Source organism: Pinus tabuliformis, chromosome 1_2, assembly GCF_031772625.1.
Source record: "Pinus tabuliformis cultivar Carrire ecotype Pingquan chromosome 1_2, CPIR1, whole genome shotgun sequence".
Lineage (NCBI taxonomy): Eukaryota > Viridiplantae > Streptophyta > Pinopsida > Pinales > Pinaceae > Pinus > Pinus tabuliformis.
In genome coordinates this window covers 723,520,476-723,533,661 of record NC_142298.1, presented here as the reverse complement: position 1 = coordinate 723,533,661, position 13,186 = coordinate 723,520,476, and the positions used below count along the sequence as shown (strand labels likewise).

Here is a 13,186-nt window from a genome sequence, read left to right as displayed (position 1 = left end):
TCTCCTCTTTCTCTTCCCCTCTCCTTTTCTTCTTCCTGCATTCTTCGAATGCAGGTTTGTCTCGCTTCGCCGCTTTGTGTGCCAATGTACACGAGCTGCTTTGACAGCGAGCTGTTCTGGTAGCTGAGACTTGCCCCGATTGCTGGTGGTTGCAGCCTTGGCGTTACGCTTACATAGTTTATGTAACCCTTTTTATTAATAAAAGGTTGGTCTTTTTTCTGTGGAAAAAATAAAAATAAAAGTCACATGGATGGAATCAAAATGTTTTAAATCAGGATACATCTAAATTTTAAAATGATAATTGGTAAATTTAGTGAGAAAAAAATGAAAAATAAAGGTTGATTGAATCTTCATTGAGTGAATGACAAGTAGAATTCACCCCTAACCTCCATATATGAGTAAGAAATAGAACAGGAGCTCCATAAATGTTTGATTGTGTTAAATAAAAATTATAATTAATTATTTTCTTGAGGTGTGGTATGGTAGAGAGAAAAATGTCAAACATTCTTTTTTATCGTTGAACAAGTATTGTTGTCAGTATTGTTGTTGTTTAGTATAGGCTTTTATGTAAAAAGAAGAGAATCATTTTGAGGTGAATGTGATGATATAAGTGTATGATTTAAGCACCACAATTTTGCTGGAGGGGAATGAAATTGCTAATAATCTTTTGATACATGATAACATAGTTTTATGAAAAAAAGTCCACAACCATTAAATAATTAAACAATTAAAAAAACCATTGTTCTTTAAAAAAACAGAGAATACAACCATTAATAAAAAACAAATAAAAAATGATTATAGGTTAATAAATATTTATTGTTAATAAATTTAATATTTAATTTAATAAGTTTAATATTTAATTTTACCAAAACTTTAATAAATTTTTGAAATAATTTTGAAATATTTAAAATTAATTTTCAATTTCTAAAAAACAAATAAGTAAATTTGATATTTAATTTTACTTTAATAAATATTAGAAATAATTTTTTTAAAATTGCAAATTATTTAGGATTCAAACAATTTTGACTAAAATTATTAATAATTAAAAAAAATACTATAAAAATAACATATCGTAAATTTTTCAGCATTTCAAAAATAAAAAATATAATATAATTTCAGTTTTAATAAAAAAATATATATTGAAAAGCTCTTGCTAGATAATCATGACTTCAATTTTAGTCCGTTTTCGTTAAGAATGGCGTAAAAGGAACGGACACAACCAGAGCGTTTTAATCGAACAATTATCCAAAAGTTACTATATCCGATAAATGTTTTAAGAAATGTGCCGCCTTTTTTTATTAATAATGCGAAGATACTATGAAGAGACATGGTACAAACTACAAGAAAAGAAAACTATCATAAGTACAAACTACATAATCTAGGTCCGAAAAAAGAGGCATTCTCCAGGCGAAATTGCGAATTATCATACATCAAACAATGCCGGACACAGCTGAGTGGAAGAGCTGAGATAGCTTTATGTGAATTTTCCATATATTTCCTGACATGTGTTAGTCCACATACAACCAGGTCCCAGGAATGGAGAACGATATATTTCCTGAGATGTGTTAGCCCATATACAACCAGGTCCCAGGAATGGAGAACGATGCAAGTCCCAATGCCGGCAATCAATCCATAAGAAATGGAGTACGTAAGAGGCATTAAGAGCATCGTCATGAAAGCAGGGATCGCTTCCTTAATCTTCTCCCACTCAATATCCATAACCTCCTTCATCATCAACACACCCACGAGAATGAGGGGAGGCCAACGGCCCAAGGTGAGATGGCTGCTCGAAGAAGAGTGAAAAACAGTGCCAGAAAGAAATAAAATCCCACACTTACAGCTGTCGATCCCGTACGACCACCGTCGCGAATACCAGTCGAGGACTCACAGGAGACGTCCCAAGAGCTGACCCAACAACAATGGCAGCCGCATCCGTCATGTACGCAAAATATTGGCCTTCAAACTCACCTTTCTCATCCACAAATCCTGCAAATTTCGCCATGGAATATAGCGTTCCAGTTGTGTCCAACAAATCAACGTAGAGAAATGTGACAAGAGCAACCCAGAGCTCATTTTTTCTAAAATCTGCGAAGCTGAACGCTCCTGCAGTGCTTTCAATTCTATGAACATCGGCGATCTTCTTAAAGTATTCGAATGACTGGTTTCCTTGGGCAGTGTATGGGAAATAGGTCACCTGAGTACCTCTAATCCAGGACACGACGGTCACGAAAAGAATCCCATAAATCATGGCTCCTTTTATTTCCTTCATCAAACAATAACTTATGATAACGAATCCCACTATTCCTAGCCACAACGTAGGGCTTCGCATGCGATGGCTCGTACAGAGTATGTCAGCAGAAGCAGCTGCACCGGGGATTAGTACCTGGCTGCTATGTTGGCTTGGACATGCAGAGCTTGTGAGAAGAGTTGAAGGGCTGAAACCCACGAGACCAATCCGTTGGTGGGATTGAAGGCCTATGAAGGCAAGAAACAGTCCGATCCCTGCTGCAGATGACAAGCGAACTGGTCTTGCAATCTTCTTTGCGAGCTTTGCTCTGAAGCCAAGAGCTGAAATGATAAAAAACAGAAAGCGAGGGCACTTTTATATGAAACATTCCCTGAGCCATGGAACCCTAGAACATTGTAGGCGAAATAGGCGTTAGCTCCCATTCCTGGTGGAAGTCCAAAGGGCAGATTGACAAAGAGACCCATTATGAGACACCCTATGAGGGACGAAACAGAGGTGGCCACTATGACGTCTCTCTTAATACGTTGTAAACATTGTGTTCATAGCCTCGATTCAGTGGAGGAAACTTACAGTCAGGTCCAGGCTTCACTAGCTTTAGTTCAGTAAGCGAATTTCCTCTGGAACCCTTGAATGTAGCATGGCAGTCAAGGGGGGATACAGCAGGAACATTGCATACCTCTGTACAGTTGGCAACAGTGCATGTTACCCCAGAGTGAGTCAAAATACCCGCGTTCACTGCTAAAATATGTGCCATGGTAAGGAAACTAGCAGTACCTTCTAATCCAATTCTGATTGATTCTATCATTCAGTTTGGCGTCTGCATGCTCCCATTTTTACCACAAACTTCCGATACAGTTCAACATCTTCATTAAACCAGTGAAAGCTTTAACACCGAAGCTTCAAAGAATGGTTAGTTGCTGATAACGTAAACTGAGCTCACGTTTTCAATGCCTTAACCAAACATGTACCCTTTGTATGAGGCTGGAGAAGCGTGACTTTAAAAGGAAATAATTGAATTACTGCACAAGAATACGACCACCATTGTCAGAAAGAAGGAGCAGCAAACACCCTTGCAGATTTATTGAATGAAAGCATCTGTTGTTTATAACAGAAATTTACAGGTCCCCGCCATTGACAACTTGAAAGGACTACCCTGGGGAGATTGGAACTTGCTTATATGTGAACTGATTATGGCCATGTTTCGGACCCTTTCATATCTATTCTGAATAAATTATGTCATATCTATTCTGAATAAATTATGTCTTCTCTGCCATCGTTTTGATAGGTTCCCTTGAATTTATTTTATCAGTAGTCAAAATAAAAAAATCGTATTCCCTTATGAAGATTGGAAGTAGGTTCCCTACCCGCACATACCTCGTGGTCATGTTCTGTACCTTAAACTCTATTCAAAATTAATGTTTCCATGAATTTATTTTATAAATAACAGCGGCTTCTTAATTTTCCTCCATCACTAAAGGCCTTATCTTATATTTTTAATGCTAAGACTCCTCTTCAAAGGAAATTGGATCTTAATATTATGTCTGAGTCGGTCCTGCGCTTTAATAAATTGTCGTTTCACCTCAGAGGAATGGAAGACAACTTTTCAACATAGCCACCCAAAACCACGGGACTGTTACGACATTGGCTGATTTTGATTGCTTCCAGTAACCACAAGTGCGGGAGTATTCATTCCTTTAATTTTCTGTAAACATACATTCATCGCAAGCAATCAAGGGCACGTATGCCCCTTTATATAAAAGGAGAAAGTGTCCACTTGGACTTGCCGAACATAAATAATTAGACAAAATACTGTTAGACAGACCCTTGGACTTCCCCAACATATATAATTAGACAAAATACTGTTAGACAGACTTTAAACGACATATTTATTAAGTGCATTTGATGTTTGAACTTTATTCTAATAAGATAAATAAAACATTTGCATTTTTTAAATATCTTAGTACTGCGTTAGTCGATTGAATTTTGTTTTGGTCGTGATTTCTGTTTTGGGAATGATCAAAATATTTGATTAAAATTCTAAATTGATGCATATAAAGGTGTGTTAAAAAGTTGACATTTCTCTGGATTAATTTGTGTTATAAATGTATTTACTCCTTTTTAAATTGTTTAATATGAACCAGATCCACAGCCATTATATTTGCTGTGATTTACAAAATATCCAAGGTCTTCCTAAGAGAATAGGAAATTGCCCGATAGACCTTTTAGGTTGCAAGATTCTTAACCCACTCATTACCCTTCTTAGAAGCTAGGAGAGGGTAAGAGAAGGTTTGAATCATCCTCCTACAAGCCTTCTAGATTGGAATAGAAAGCTTAACTATCCCCCTCACTTGCACAATATTTTATTTAATTTAACATATTGTGATTTACAAAAGAGTGTATTTGATTTAATATGTTATAAGAAAGGAGAGATGACTAATGTCTATTAAAATCAAATTTAAATTATTGAAATCTAAATATTAATTTAGTAAATTAAGAATAGTTTTAATATTATAAAAATAATAAAAAAATTTCAAAGAGATGATTTTGGAATTAGTTTTCATTTTAATGTTATTTTATGTGAAAGTTTAGTAAGTGTTCTTAAATTATTATAGTTTTCATAAGTTAAGAATAGTTTTTTTTTTTTTGGATAGTTTTAATATTATAAAAATGATAAATATTTTTCACATAGATGTTTTAGGGATTAGCTTTATTTCATTATGTTGTTTGTAATTTTTTTTCATTTTAGCAATGTTTCTTTTTATTCCTTAAGTTAGCTTAAATGATCAAATTTTTTTGATCATTTAGATTAGAGATTTTCATTTTCTTTTATTTTCTATTTCCTTGTTCCACCACAATTTCTTCTTAGATTTATATGTAAAATATTTTAAATAGTATCATTATTCTATAGAGACACCTCTTCATTTAACCCTAATGATTTAGTCCAGACTATCTATCTTTATGTGAGCCATTGCAAGTGACTTTGATTAGAGTTTGAAGGAATCATATAAATTCGTTTGTCTTTCATGTTATTTATCTTTTGCTTGTACATTAGGCACCTAGTCAAAGACATACTCTTAAAAGGGAAAGACTTTCTTTTATGAGGAGGTTAGGATATAATATTTTTTGTTTAATTTTGAGATTATATGTTACAATTTTTTTTTTTTTTTTTTTTCTCTACTTGTCTCCATAATTCCCTAGAGATAGTGCAACCTCAAACTTCAAAACCATATGAGATAACAAGAATCAAAAGAGTCTCAAGTATAAATTTATTCATATTCAATAGTCAAAGGTTCATTGGTTTGGTATTTTTTTCAGGTCCATAATAAAATTTTCATCTTCCATTTATCATTTTCTCAATGTTATTGTTCTAGTTAAGTTTGTGATGAAGACCAATTATTTATACGAACCACTACCTTCAATTTACTGCTAATAGACGTACTTGTACTCCAACACAAATATTTGATAACTTTTAGTTGCTTGTCAAGATCATAATACACCTCACCATAAGAACATCATAATAGTGTAATAAAAATGGATGATGGTTATGCTAGCCACAATTGGGATTGATAGTGTTGGTATATTCCAATGCTCCTTTTTCTAGTAAGCCAGCTGATATGAGTTGTAAGTTCACATACGACTTCTTGTCTACCTAATTGTCACAACTATATTTAACTAACATCGGGTCTCTTCCATTTCTATATATGGAAGAATTATTTATTTATTTTATATTTGAGTAAGGTATGCTACTTCTACATGGTATCGTAGCAGGTGCTTCTTCCCCCCTTGAGTAATTTTTTTGTTTATTATTGGTTTTGGCTTTAATCCTTGCTTCTTCTCATAATTTGGTTTTTTAAGAGGTTTCAAGCATAGTTCTCAATGTATAAGGGTCCTCATGCTTAATTTTAACTAGAAATGAATAACCCATAATAGATCTAGAGTTTCATGGAGATTGACTCTTCCTTTATAATGATCATCACATCCTTGTGAAATATTTCTCTTGATGTTAGATGAGCCTTTTTATTTCACATGTGTCTCGATTAGAGTAGTCCTACTAGTTCTCTTTTAGAGGCTCACTTGATACACTAGTAGAAAATGAGAAATTAGTGACTAGGTGACTAAAAAAGTTAGTCACCGCAACTTTTCCAATTGAAAAATGAGCAACGTTAAGTGACCGAACTAAAAATGACTAACATAAATCACTAATTTAGTTGCGGGTTAAAATATGTGACTAGATAATAAATAATACAACTAAAAATGACTAACATGAATGACTAATTTAGTCTAAGAACAAAAATACAACTACCTAAAAAGTACTACAATAATATGAATCAATTTTTTATATTAGTCATCTTAATTGTTTCAAGCAATCTAAACTTACAAGTGATAGGGGATTGAAAGGTAGTTAAATATTGGTTGAAAGGTTATCCTTCCTTAAACACTTCTTCATCCTCACATGGTGTATATGTGAGTCAACTTTGCATTATTTATCTCTAATAATTTGTAATTTTAAAAATATATTTTTTTAATAAAAAATTATTTTATGTATTTTTTAAAAGTCTACTCATTGAATCTAGCTGGATATAGTTCCAATTTGAAATTAATTTGAAGAGAAATTTTAAGTTTTAAGACTATAATATCAAATAAAAACTAATTAATTCATATTAACCAACCTAGATCCATCTTAACCTCGGATCTATCAAGTGTCGAGAGGGATCCAATCTCTCGAGCTGCAAACTTTTTTTTATAGTGCAAAACTTGAGGAAAGGTTTGCACCTCAAGAGATTGGATCCCTCTCGACACTTGATATTTATAGGGTTAATATGGATCTAGGTTGGTTGCATAATGCTATATAATATCTATATTTTCATTTATGTCTCTTTGTTATTCCCTCTCTCTATCTCACCCCCCAAACATACACACAATCTCTCTCCCTGTCTTCCCCTCCTCTCTCTATATCTTTCTCGTCCCCTTCTCTCCCTCTCTATCTATATCCTTCTCTCTATTCCCTCTTGCTCTCCTCTCTCCCTCACTCCCTCTCAATGACTCCGTTGTCACCCCCCTCTCTCTCCACCTTTCTCCCTCTATGTTTTTCTTGTTCCCTCCCTCTCTTGCCCCCTCCAATTCCATCTCTCTCTCCTCATCTATATCTCCCTTCCTCTCTATCCCTTATCTCCCACCTCCCTCTATCTTTCCCACCCCAAATCACTCTCCCTCTCTCTCTCTCTTCCACCCAACTCTATCACTATCTCCTCCATCCCTATCCTTCTCCATCTCTATGTCTCCATCTCTCTCCCCTCCCCTTCTCTCCATATCTATATCCTCTCCTCTTCTTTCTCTTCCCTCCTCTCCTCTTCTTTCTCTTCCCTCCTCTCCTCTCTCCCTCACTCTCTCTCCTCTCCCTTCTGACTCCTCTATCTCCACCTCTATCTCTCTATGTCTTCGTTCTTTCCTCCCTCTCTCTCCCACTCGAACTCCATCTCTCTCTTTTTCTCTTCCTTCTTCTTGCTCCCTCTCTCCCACCTCACTCCCTCTCCCCCCCATCACTCTCACTTTCTCTCTCTCTGTCCTCCAAATTTTTCACTATCTGCCTCCCTCTCTCCGCCCCCTCCCTAACTCTGTCTTAAGTTTGATCACATTGTATTGTGTTTAAGAAATTATCTAAATTAAAAAACTTAATTGGTTGTAAAATATTAACCTATATTTTGGATTAATCATGTCGATTAAAATAAAATAATGAAAAGCTTTAAAAAATCATGCACTATATTTAATCTATTATAATTATTCAATTTGATTGCTCTCATCCCTTAGATCCTTAGCTAAGATGGATCTATGTTGGTTCTTTATATATATGTCAGTTCTTTTTATATATATATATATATATATATATATATATATATATATATATATATATATATATATATATATATATAGAGAGAGAGAGAGAGAGAGAGAGAGAGAGAGAGAGAGACTGCATAGATCAATCTTATTTTAATTTTATTAAAACCTTAATTTAATTTCGTAACATTTTCCATTTAATTTATGTTTTTTGGGCATGTGGTATTGATAATCCATGGTATTGACCCATGGTATTGTAACAAAATCTATTTTTTACAAGTTAATAATATCTATCGTAATGTGGGGGTGAATATATACAGTTAAGAATGTTGTCATGTTGTTATAAAATATTTTGGTTTTGAAATAAGTTATGGTTTTTGGACTTGTAGTATTGATAAGCCCTGGTATTGGCCCATGGTATTGTTACAAAGCCTATTCACAAGTTAATAACAAAATCAAAATATAACAAATTGAATTTGATTATTTTTATTAATTTAACATTTTATTATTAATTGAGGCCACATTTACATGTTTGCGTTCATCCCAATATCATTTTTAACTTCTTCTTTTCTTTTTAATTTAGCGACGCAAAAATGAAAAATTCTTAATAAAAATAAATCATTTAACCCAATTGAAATTTATATATTTTATTTTATATTATAAATATTTCTTTTCCTTTTCATCTCCAGTTTAGCCCTGGGTTCAAATAAAATATTCACAAATTACAACATCACATTGTAACATTGTATTTTCCTTGTTAATATCTGCGTGGAAATGCGAGAAGAAGGAAGACCATCAATGAGATTTATGGATTTCATGGGATTTGAACCCCAGATATGGGATTTGAACCCTAGATGGAGTTTGCATGGGATACATGTTAGGATAGCATCAACGATTAGATGGGGGAAGGACAAGGTCATTGGGTGTGGAGATTTTGGCCATTTGTACATCGGTATGAATTTGGACTCTGGAGAGTTTTTCCTTTTTACTAAAGATGGATTTTGTTCATATGGGTAAACAATTTCGATGGTTTATATGATCAAATCATAAATTTCATTTAGATTTTAGGGTTTAATGATTATGATAATGTAGATCTTGATTGCGCCAACAATTCATCAAAATAAAATGCACAGGTAAGCATTTTTCATGTATTTATTGTACAAAGGGTTTAATGATTATGATAATGAATATATTTACTGCATCCAACAATTCGTCAAAATACAATGGATAAGTAAGCATTTTGCATGTCCTTATTATACAAATCAGTTTGCTCCTCCCTAAATTTTCTAGGGTTAGAATGCATGAAATTGTATCTTTCATTTTCACCTTTTTTTAGTGGTTGATTGTTTTTGCAATGGAATCTACCATGCTCAAATTTAAAGGGCTCAAGTGATGCAAGCAATTTGTCTAGTAGGATGAAAATACTAGACCTTCCTCAGACTTTGTTACGTGAAATTAAAATTTCTTGTAATCATGAACATAAAATCTTTTATGTTTCATCCTTAGATTCTAATCTCAATGGCTACAGTTCTAAACCATGTTACTATATTTTAAGTAGAATATACTTAGATCCATTAAACCTTAGAACTCTCCAAATCTTAGCTTAATTTCATATAAAAAGAATGAACTTGCATGGATTTTGCAATTTAAACTCAATGCTTACAAACACTGATTAAAAATGGAATAACCCAAATGGTCTGATAACTTTTACCCACCCATACATTTCCAAGGCCTTTGTTATTATTCTAAACCTAAACAAAGACAGTAGAAGAAGAAGAGGAGCCTAGATGAGGTGGACCTTGACCTTCTTGATACTTTTCAAAAGTTGGGCATGCCCTTGATTAGAAGAAGAGATTGACCAAAGTTGTTGTAGATGTTGTTTTTGACAGTGTTTTCATTGCTACCATGCATAGTAGACTCTATAGGTAGTTGAGGTTACCTTCTGTTTGTTATAAGAGGTAATTAGGGAGTATCTTGATATAGTTAGGAAGTAGCTTGGTAGGGTTTTTCCTCGTACTGATAACTATTATGCTGCATTGTAATTTTTTTTTAGTGATAGATTTTTATATTAAATCCCCAAGCACACTTTGTAACCCATGGAAATATCCACTTATTTCAGGATGAATGAGATGGAGACTAGGCAATTCGAGAGGATTTATGTGAGGTGAGAGGAGTTATGTGACATATATTAAAGGATGTATTACACCATTTTATGACACCAATCATCTCGATGCCATGGTAGTGGATCTCTATTGCACTGAGGGAGAAATGATAAAGTATTCCACTGTAAAGAATTGGTATGTAACGACGAGGAATGCAGACGTGGGATTTATAATTTTATTACGAAAAGAGGTTTGTGCGATGGAGACAAATAATGGATTTCGTGGACCTGAGTAGAGACTAGTTTGATAATCACCTAAAAATACTTAAACATTATTTTGAAAGGCAACGATGCAATTGGAGAGTTTTATTCTATTGCCTTGAAAAATAACTATCAATAGGGGGGACAAAGATGATCGATATAGGGAATAATTGCAGGAGTCAGATTATTTCTAAAATTATATCTATAGGCAAGTCAAGGAACTATTAGTGCAAGTGAAACCAAATTCTCATAATGCAAGGAATTTTTCACAGTGTGATTCGATGCTCATTAGTAACCAGGCAACTGGAAATACTTATCATTACATTCAGGTACAATTCGAGTTGCATTCTAAAGTATCTATTTTCATTTATTGGTAGTCCTTCTTGTGTCCTTGTCTCTCTTAATTTCATTGTGATGGGATTGGAATGGGTTAAAAAATCAAGCATATCATTGAGTAAAATAGACACCCACATGTTACTACATGTCATTGTGCATACTCTATGTTTTTCATACAATTAGAAGTGATAAATATGATGTGTGAACAACTAAAAATCCTAGCAAGCATGATGAATTCAGTCTTAGCATGGAAATCAAAACCGTGAATCATAAAATATCAATAAATTTGTGACCCAGAGTAAAAAAGCACAATAAAATACTTTATGGCAACATTGAATTTTTAGTGCAAGATACTACTAATCTTTCATAATTTTCAGAGATGGTGGATGTCATGAAGATGCCCTCAAGAAAAGCCACTGAATTGAAGATAAGATGGTTAGTGCAACTATTTAATTGTAAATAAGATAAATTTAAGTAATTAAAAAAAGTTTGAAAATCACTAGAAACATCACCCTTGTTTATTTTAAATAGGTTTATTTTAAATAGGCTAAATTTAGGTAATTAAAACAAGTTTGAAAATCACTAGAAACACCACCCCTACATCATTTTATTTTCAGTTGTACAAGATAATATTGAATAAAATTATGAGAACTTCCATTTAAATTAGCCGTGCATAAAATAACAAACAAGGTTGACACTTTTAAAATTTATACCCATCATTAAATATAAGATATGACAAGGATGACTCATAATTTTAAAGGCTATATCCATCACCAACTACAAGATAAGAGTTAATGAGATGAGAAAATGTTTGCCTTGATATAACATGTAAACATCATATCATATTGTATCTTATTGTGCATATGTCAATTGGATAACTTCAATCTGGGTAATTTTTTACATTTAAATTGTCAAATATGTAGAAGTTACATTACACTAACTTAAATCTGCACACAAATAAAATATGCGAAATATGGCAGGGGAATGAGTAAGAATTTTCACACAGGTTTAAAGTTTCCCCTTGGTTGGTGAAGAACCAATTCAATGCTAAAAGGATATTTAGAATGTTATATAGAAGTTACATTCCCAGTTATATCTACCTTGACATAACTATAATATTCCAACTTCATTTTTTTATATATAAGTTACATTTCGTGTAGCTATAGAAGTTACATTTACCTGTTTTAGATAGAAGTTACATTTTACATAGCTATATCTACCCTGATATAATTGTAATACTCCAACTCCATTTTTTTCAGACTTTTCAACATTTTAAATATTTGTCTATTTTAATGTGATTATGCAATTAAATGGTTGATATAGTTTAAGACATATCCTATTTGTAACATTTTGAATTCTGAAGCGGGATCTTGGGTAGGTTTTTGTTACTACCATATATCATGTTTTAAGTAGATCACGTTTTATAATTCACCCAAGAGACTTTAGGAGAAACCTTGAATTGCATGGTTGTTTCCATTATACATCTAGTATTTGCAACCTTTTCCATGTGAAGAACCCAATAGTCCATGTTGAACATGAAGCAAGTACCTAAAAATTTGAGGAATATCAATTATTATATTTCTAGAGGGGGACAGATCCAGAGAACGCAATGACAACTATCATAAATGGGTTTTCCTAGGTTTTAGTTAGTGAAATCCCACTAGAATTTGCTACTAAAGTAAATGAATTAATGAATTTGAAGCTTGAAGGTGACATTGCATAGGTGTTGCAAGGTATCTCTATAACACTATCTATCTACATGATTCTAATGCCATGAGATGGTGTCTCAATAACACTATTTTCCAGTGACAGGTGCTAGATGTAGATAACTTTCTCATATCGTATAGGTAAACCGTATTATTATATTTCTATGAAATCTTTGAATGTGTTCAAATTTTGTCTCAGATAAGGAAATATGTATGTACTCTTGAATTTAGATATGGTGTAATAAGATCAAGAATAAAGTTGTTATTGCAAATAATTGGGATCTACCATGTAAGTTTACTTTACTACATGAAATTCTTGATTTGTTAGATCCCAACTAGTTACGGTTGAATTTATTTTTGTTGTAATGAGATTAAGAATAAAGTTGTCATTTTAATAATTGAAATCTACAATGTAAGATTTATTCACTACATGAAATTGTTTATTTGTTAGAGCCCAAATTATTAGGATTATGAAGGGACCTCTTTCATGACAATATTTATGAATGCTCTATTCTTGCTCAAAGAATTACATATTACAGAAAGGTGGAAAATAAATGAGATGCAACTGACTGGTGTCTGTTTTAAAATGTGTGGAGGGAGTATAAAATCATTTTCAGTTGTGTTCAAATATTTTGGAGCACCCACTAAAGTGCTTCATTTTCCTCCTAGTTAATTCCATTTCTTGGAGCACCCATTAAA

The 13,186-nt window shown here is 33.0% G+C and overlaps 1 pseudogene; it reads right to left on the bottom strand.

Moving 5' to 3' along the window:
- Window positions 1-1,356: 1,356 nt before the first annotated feature.
- On the bottom strand, window positions 1,357-3,053 carry LOC149207807 (adenine/guanine permease AZG1 pseudogene; annotated as a pseudogene).
- Window positions 3,054-13,186: the final 10,133 nt, after the last annotated feature.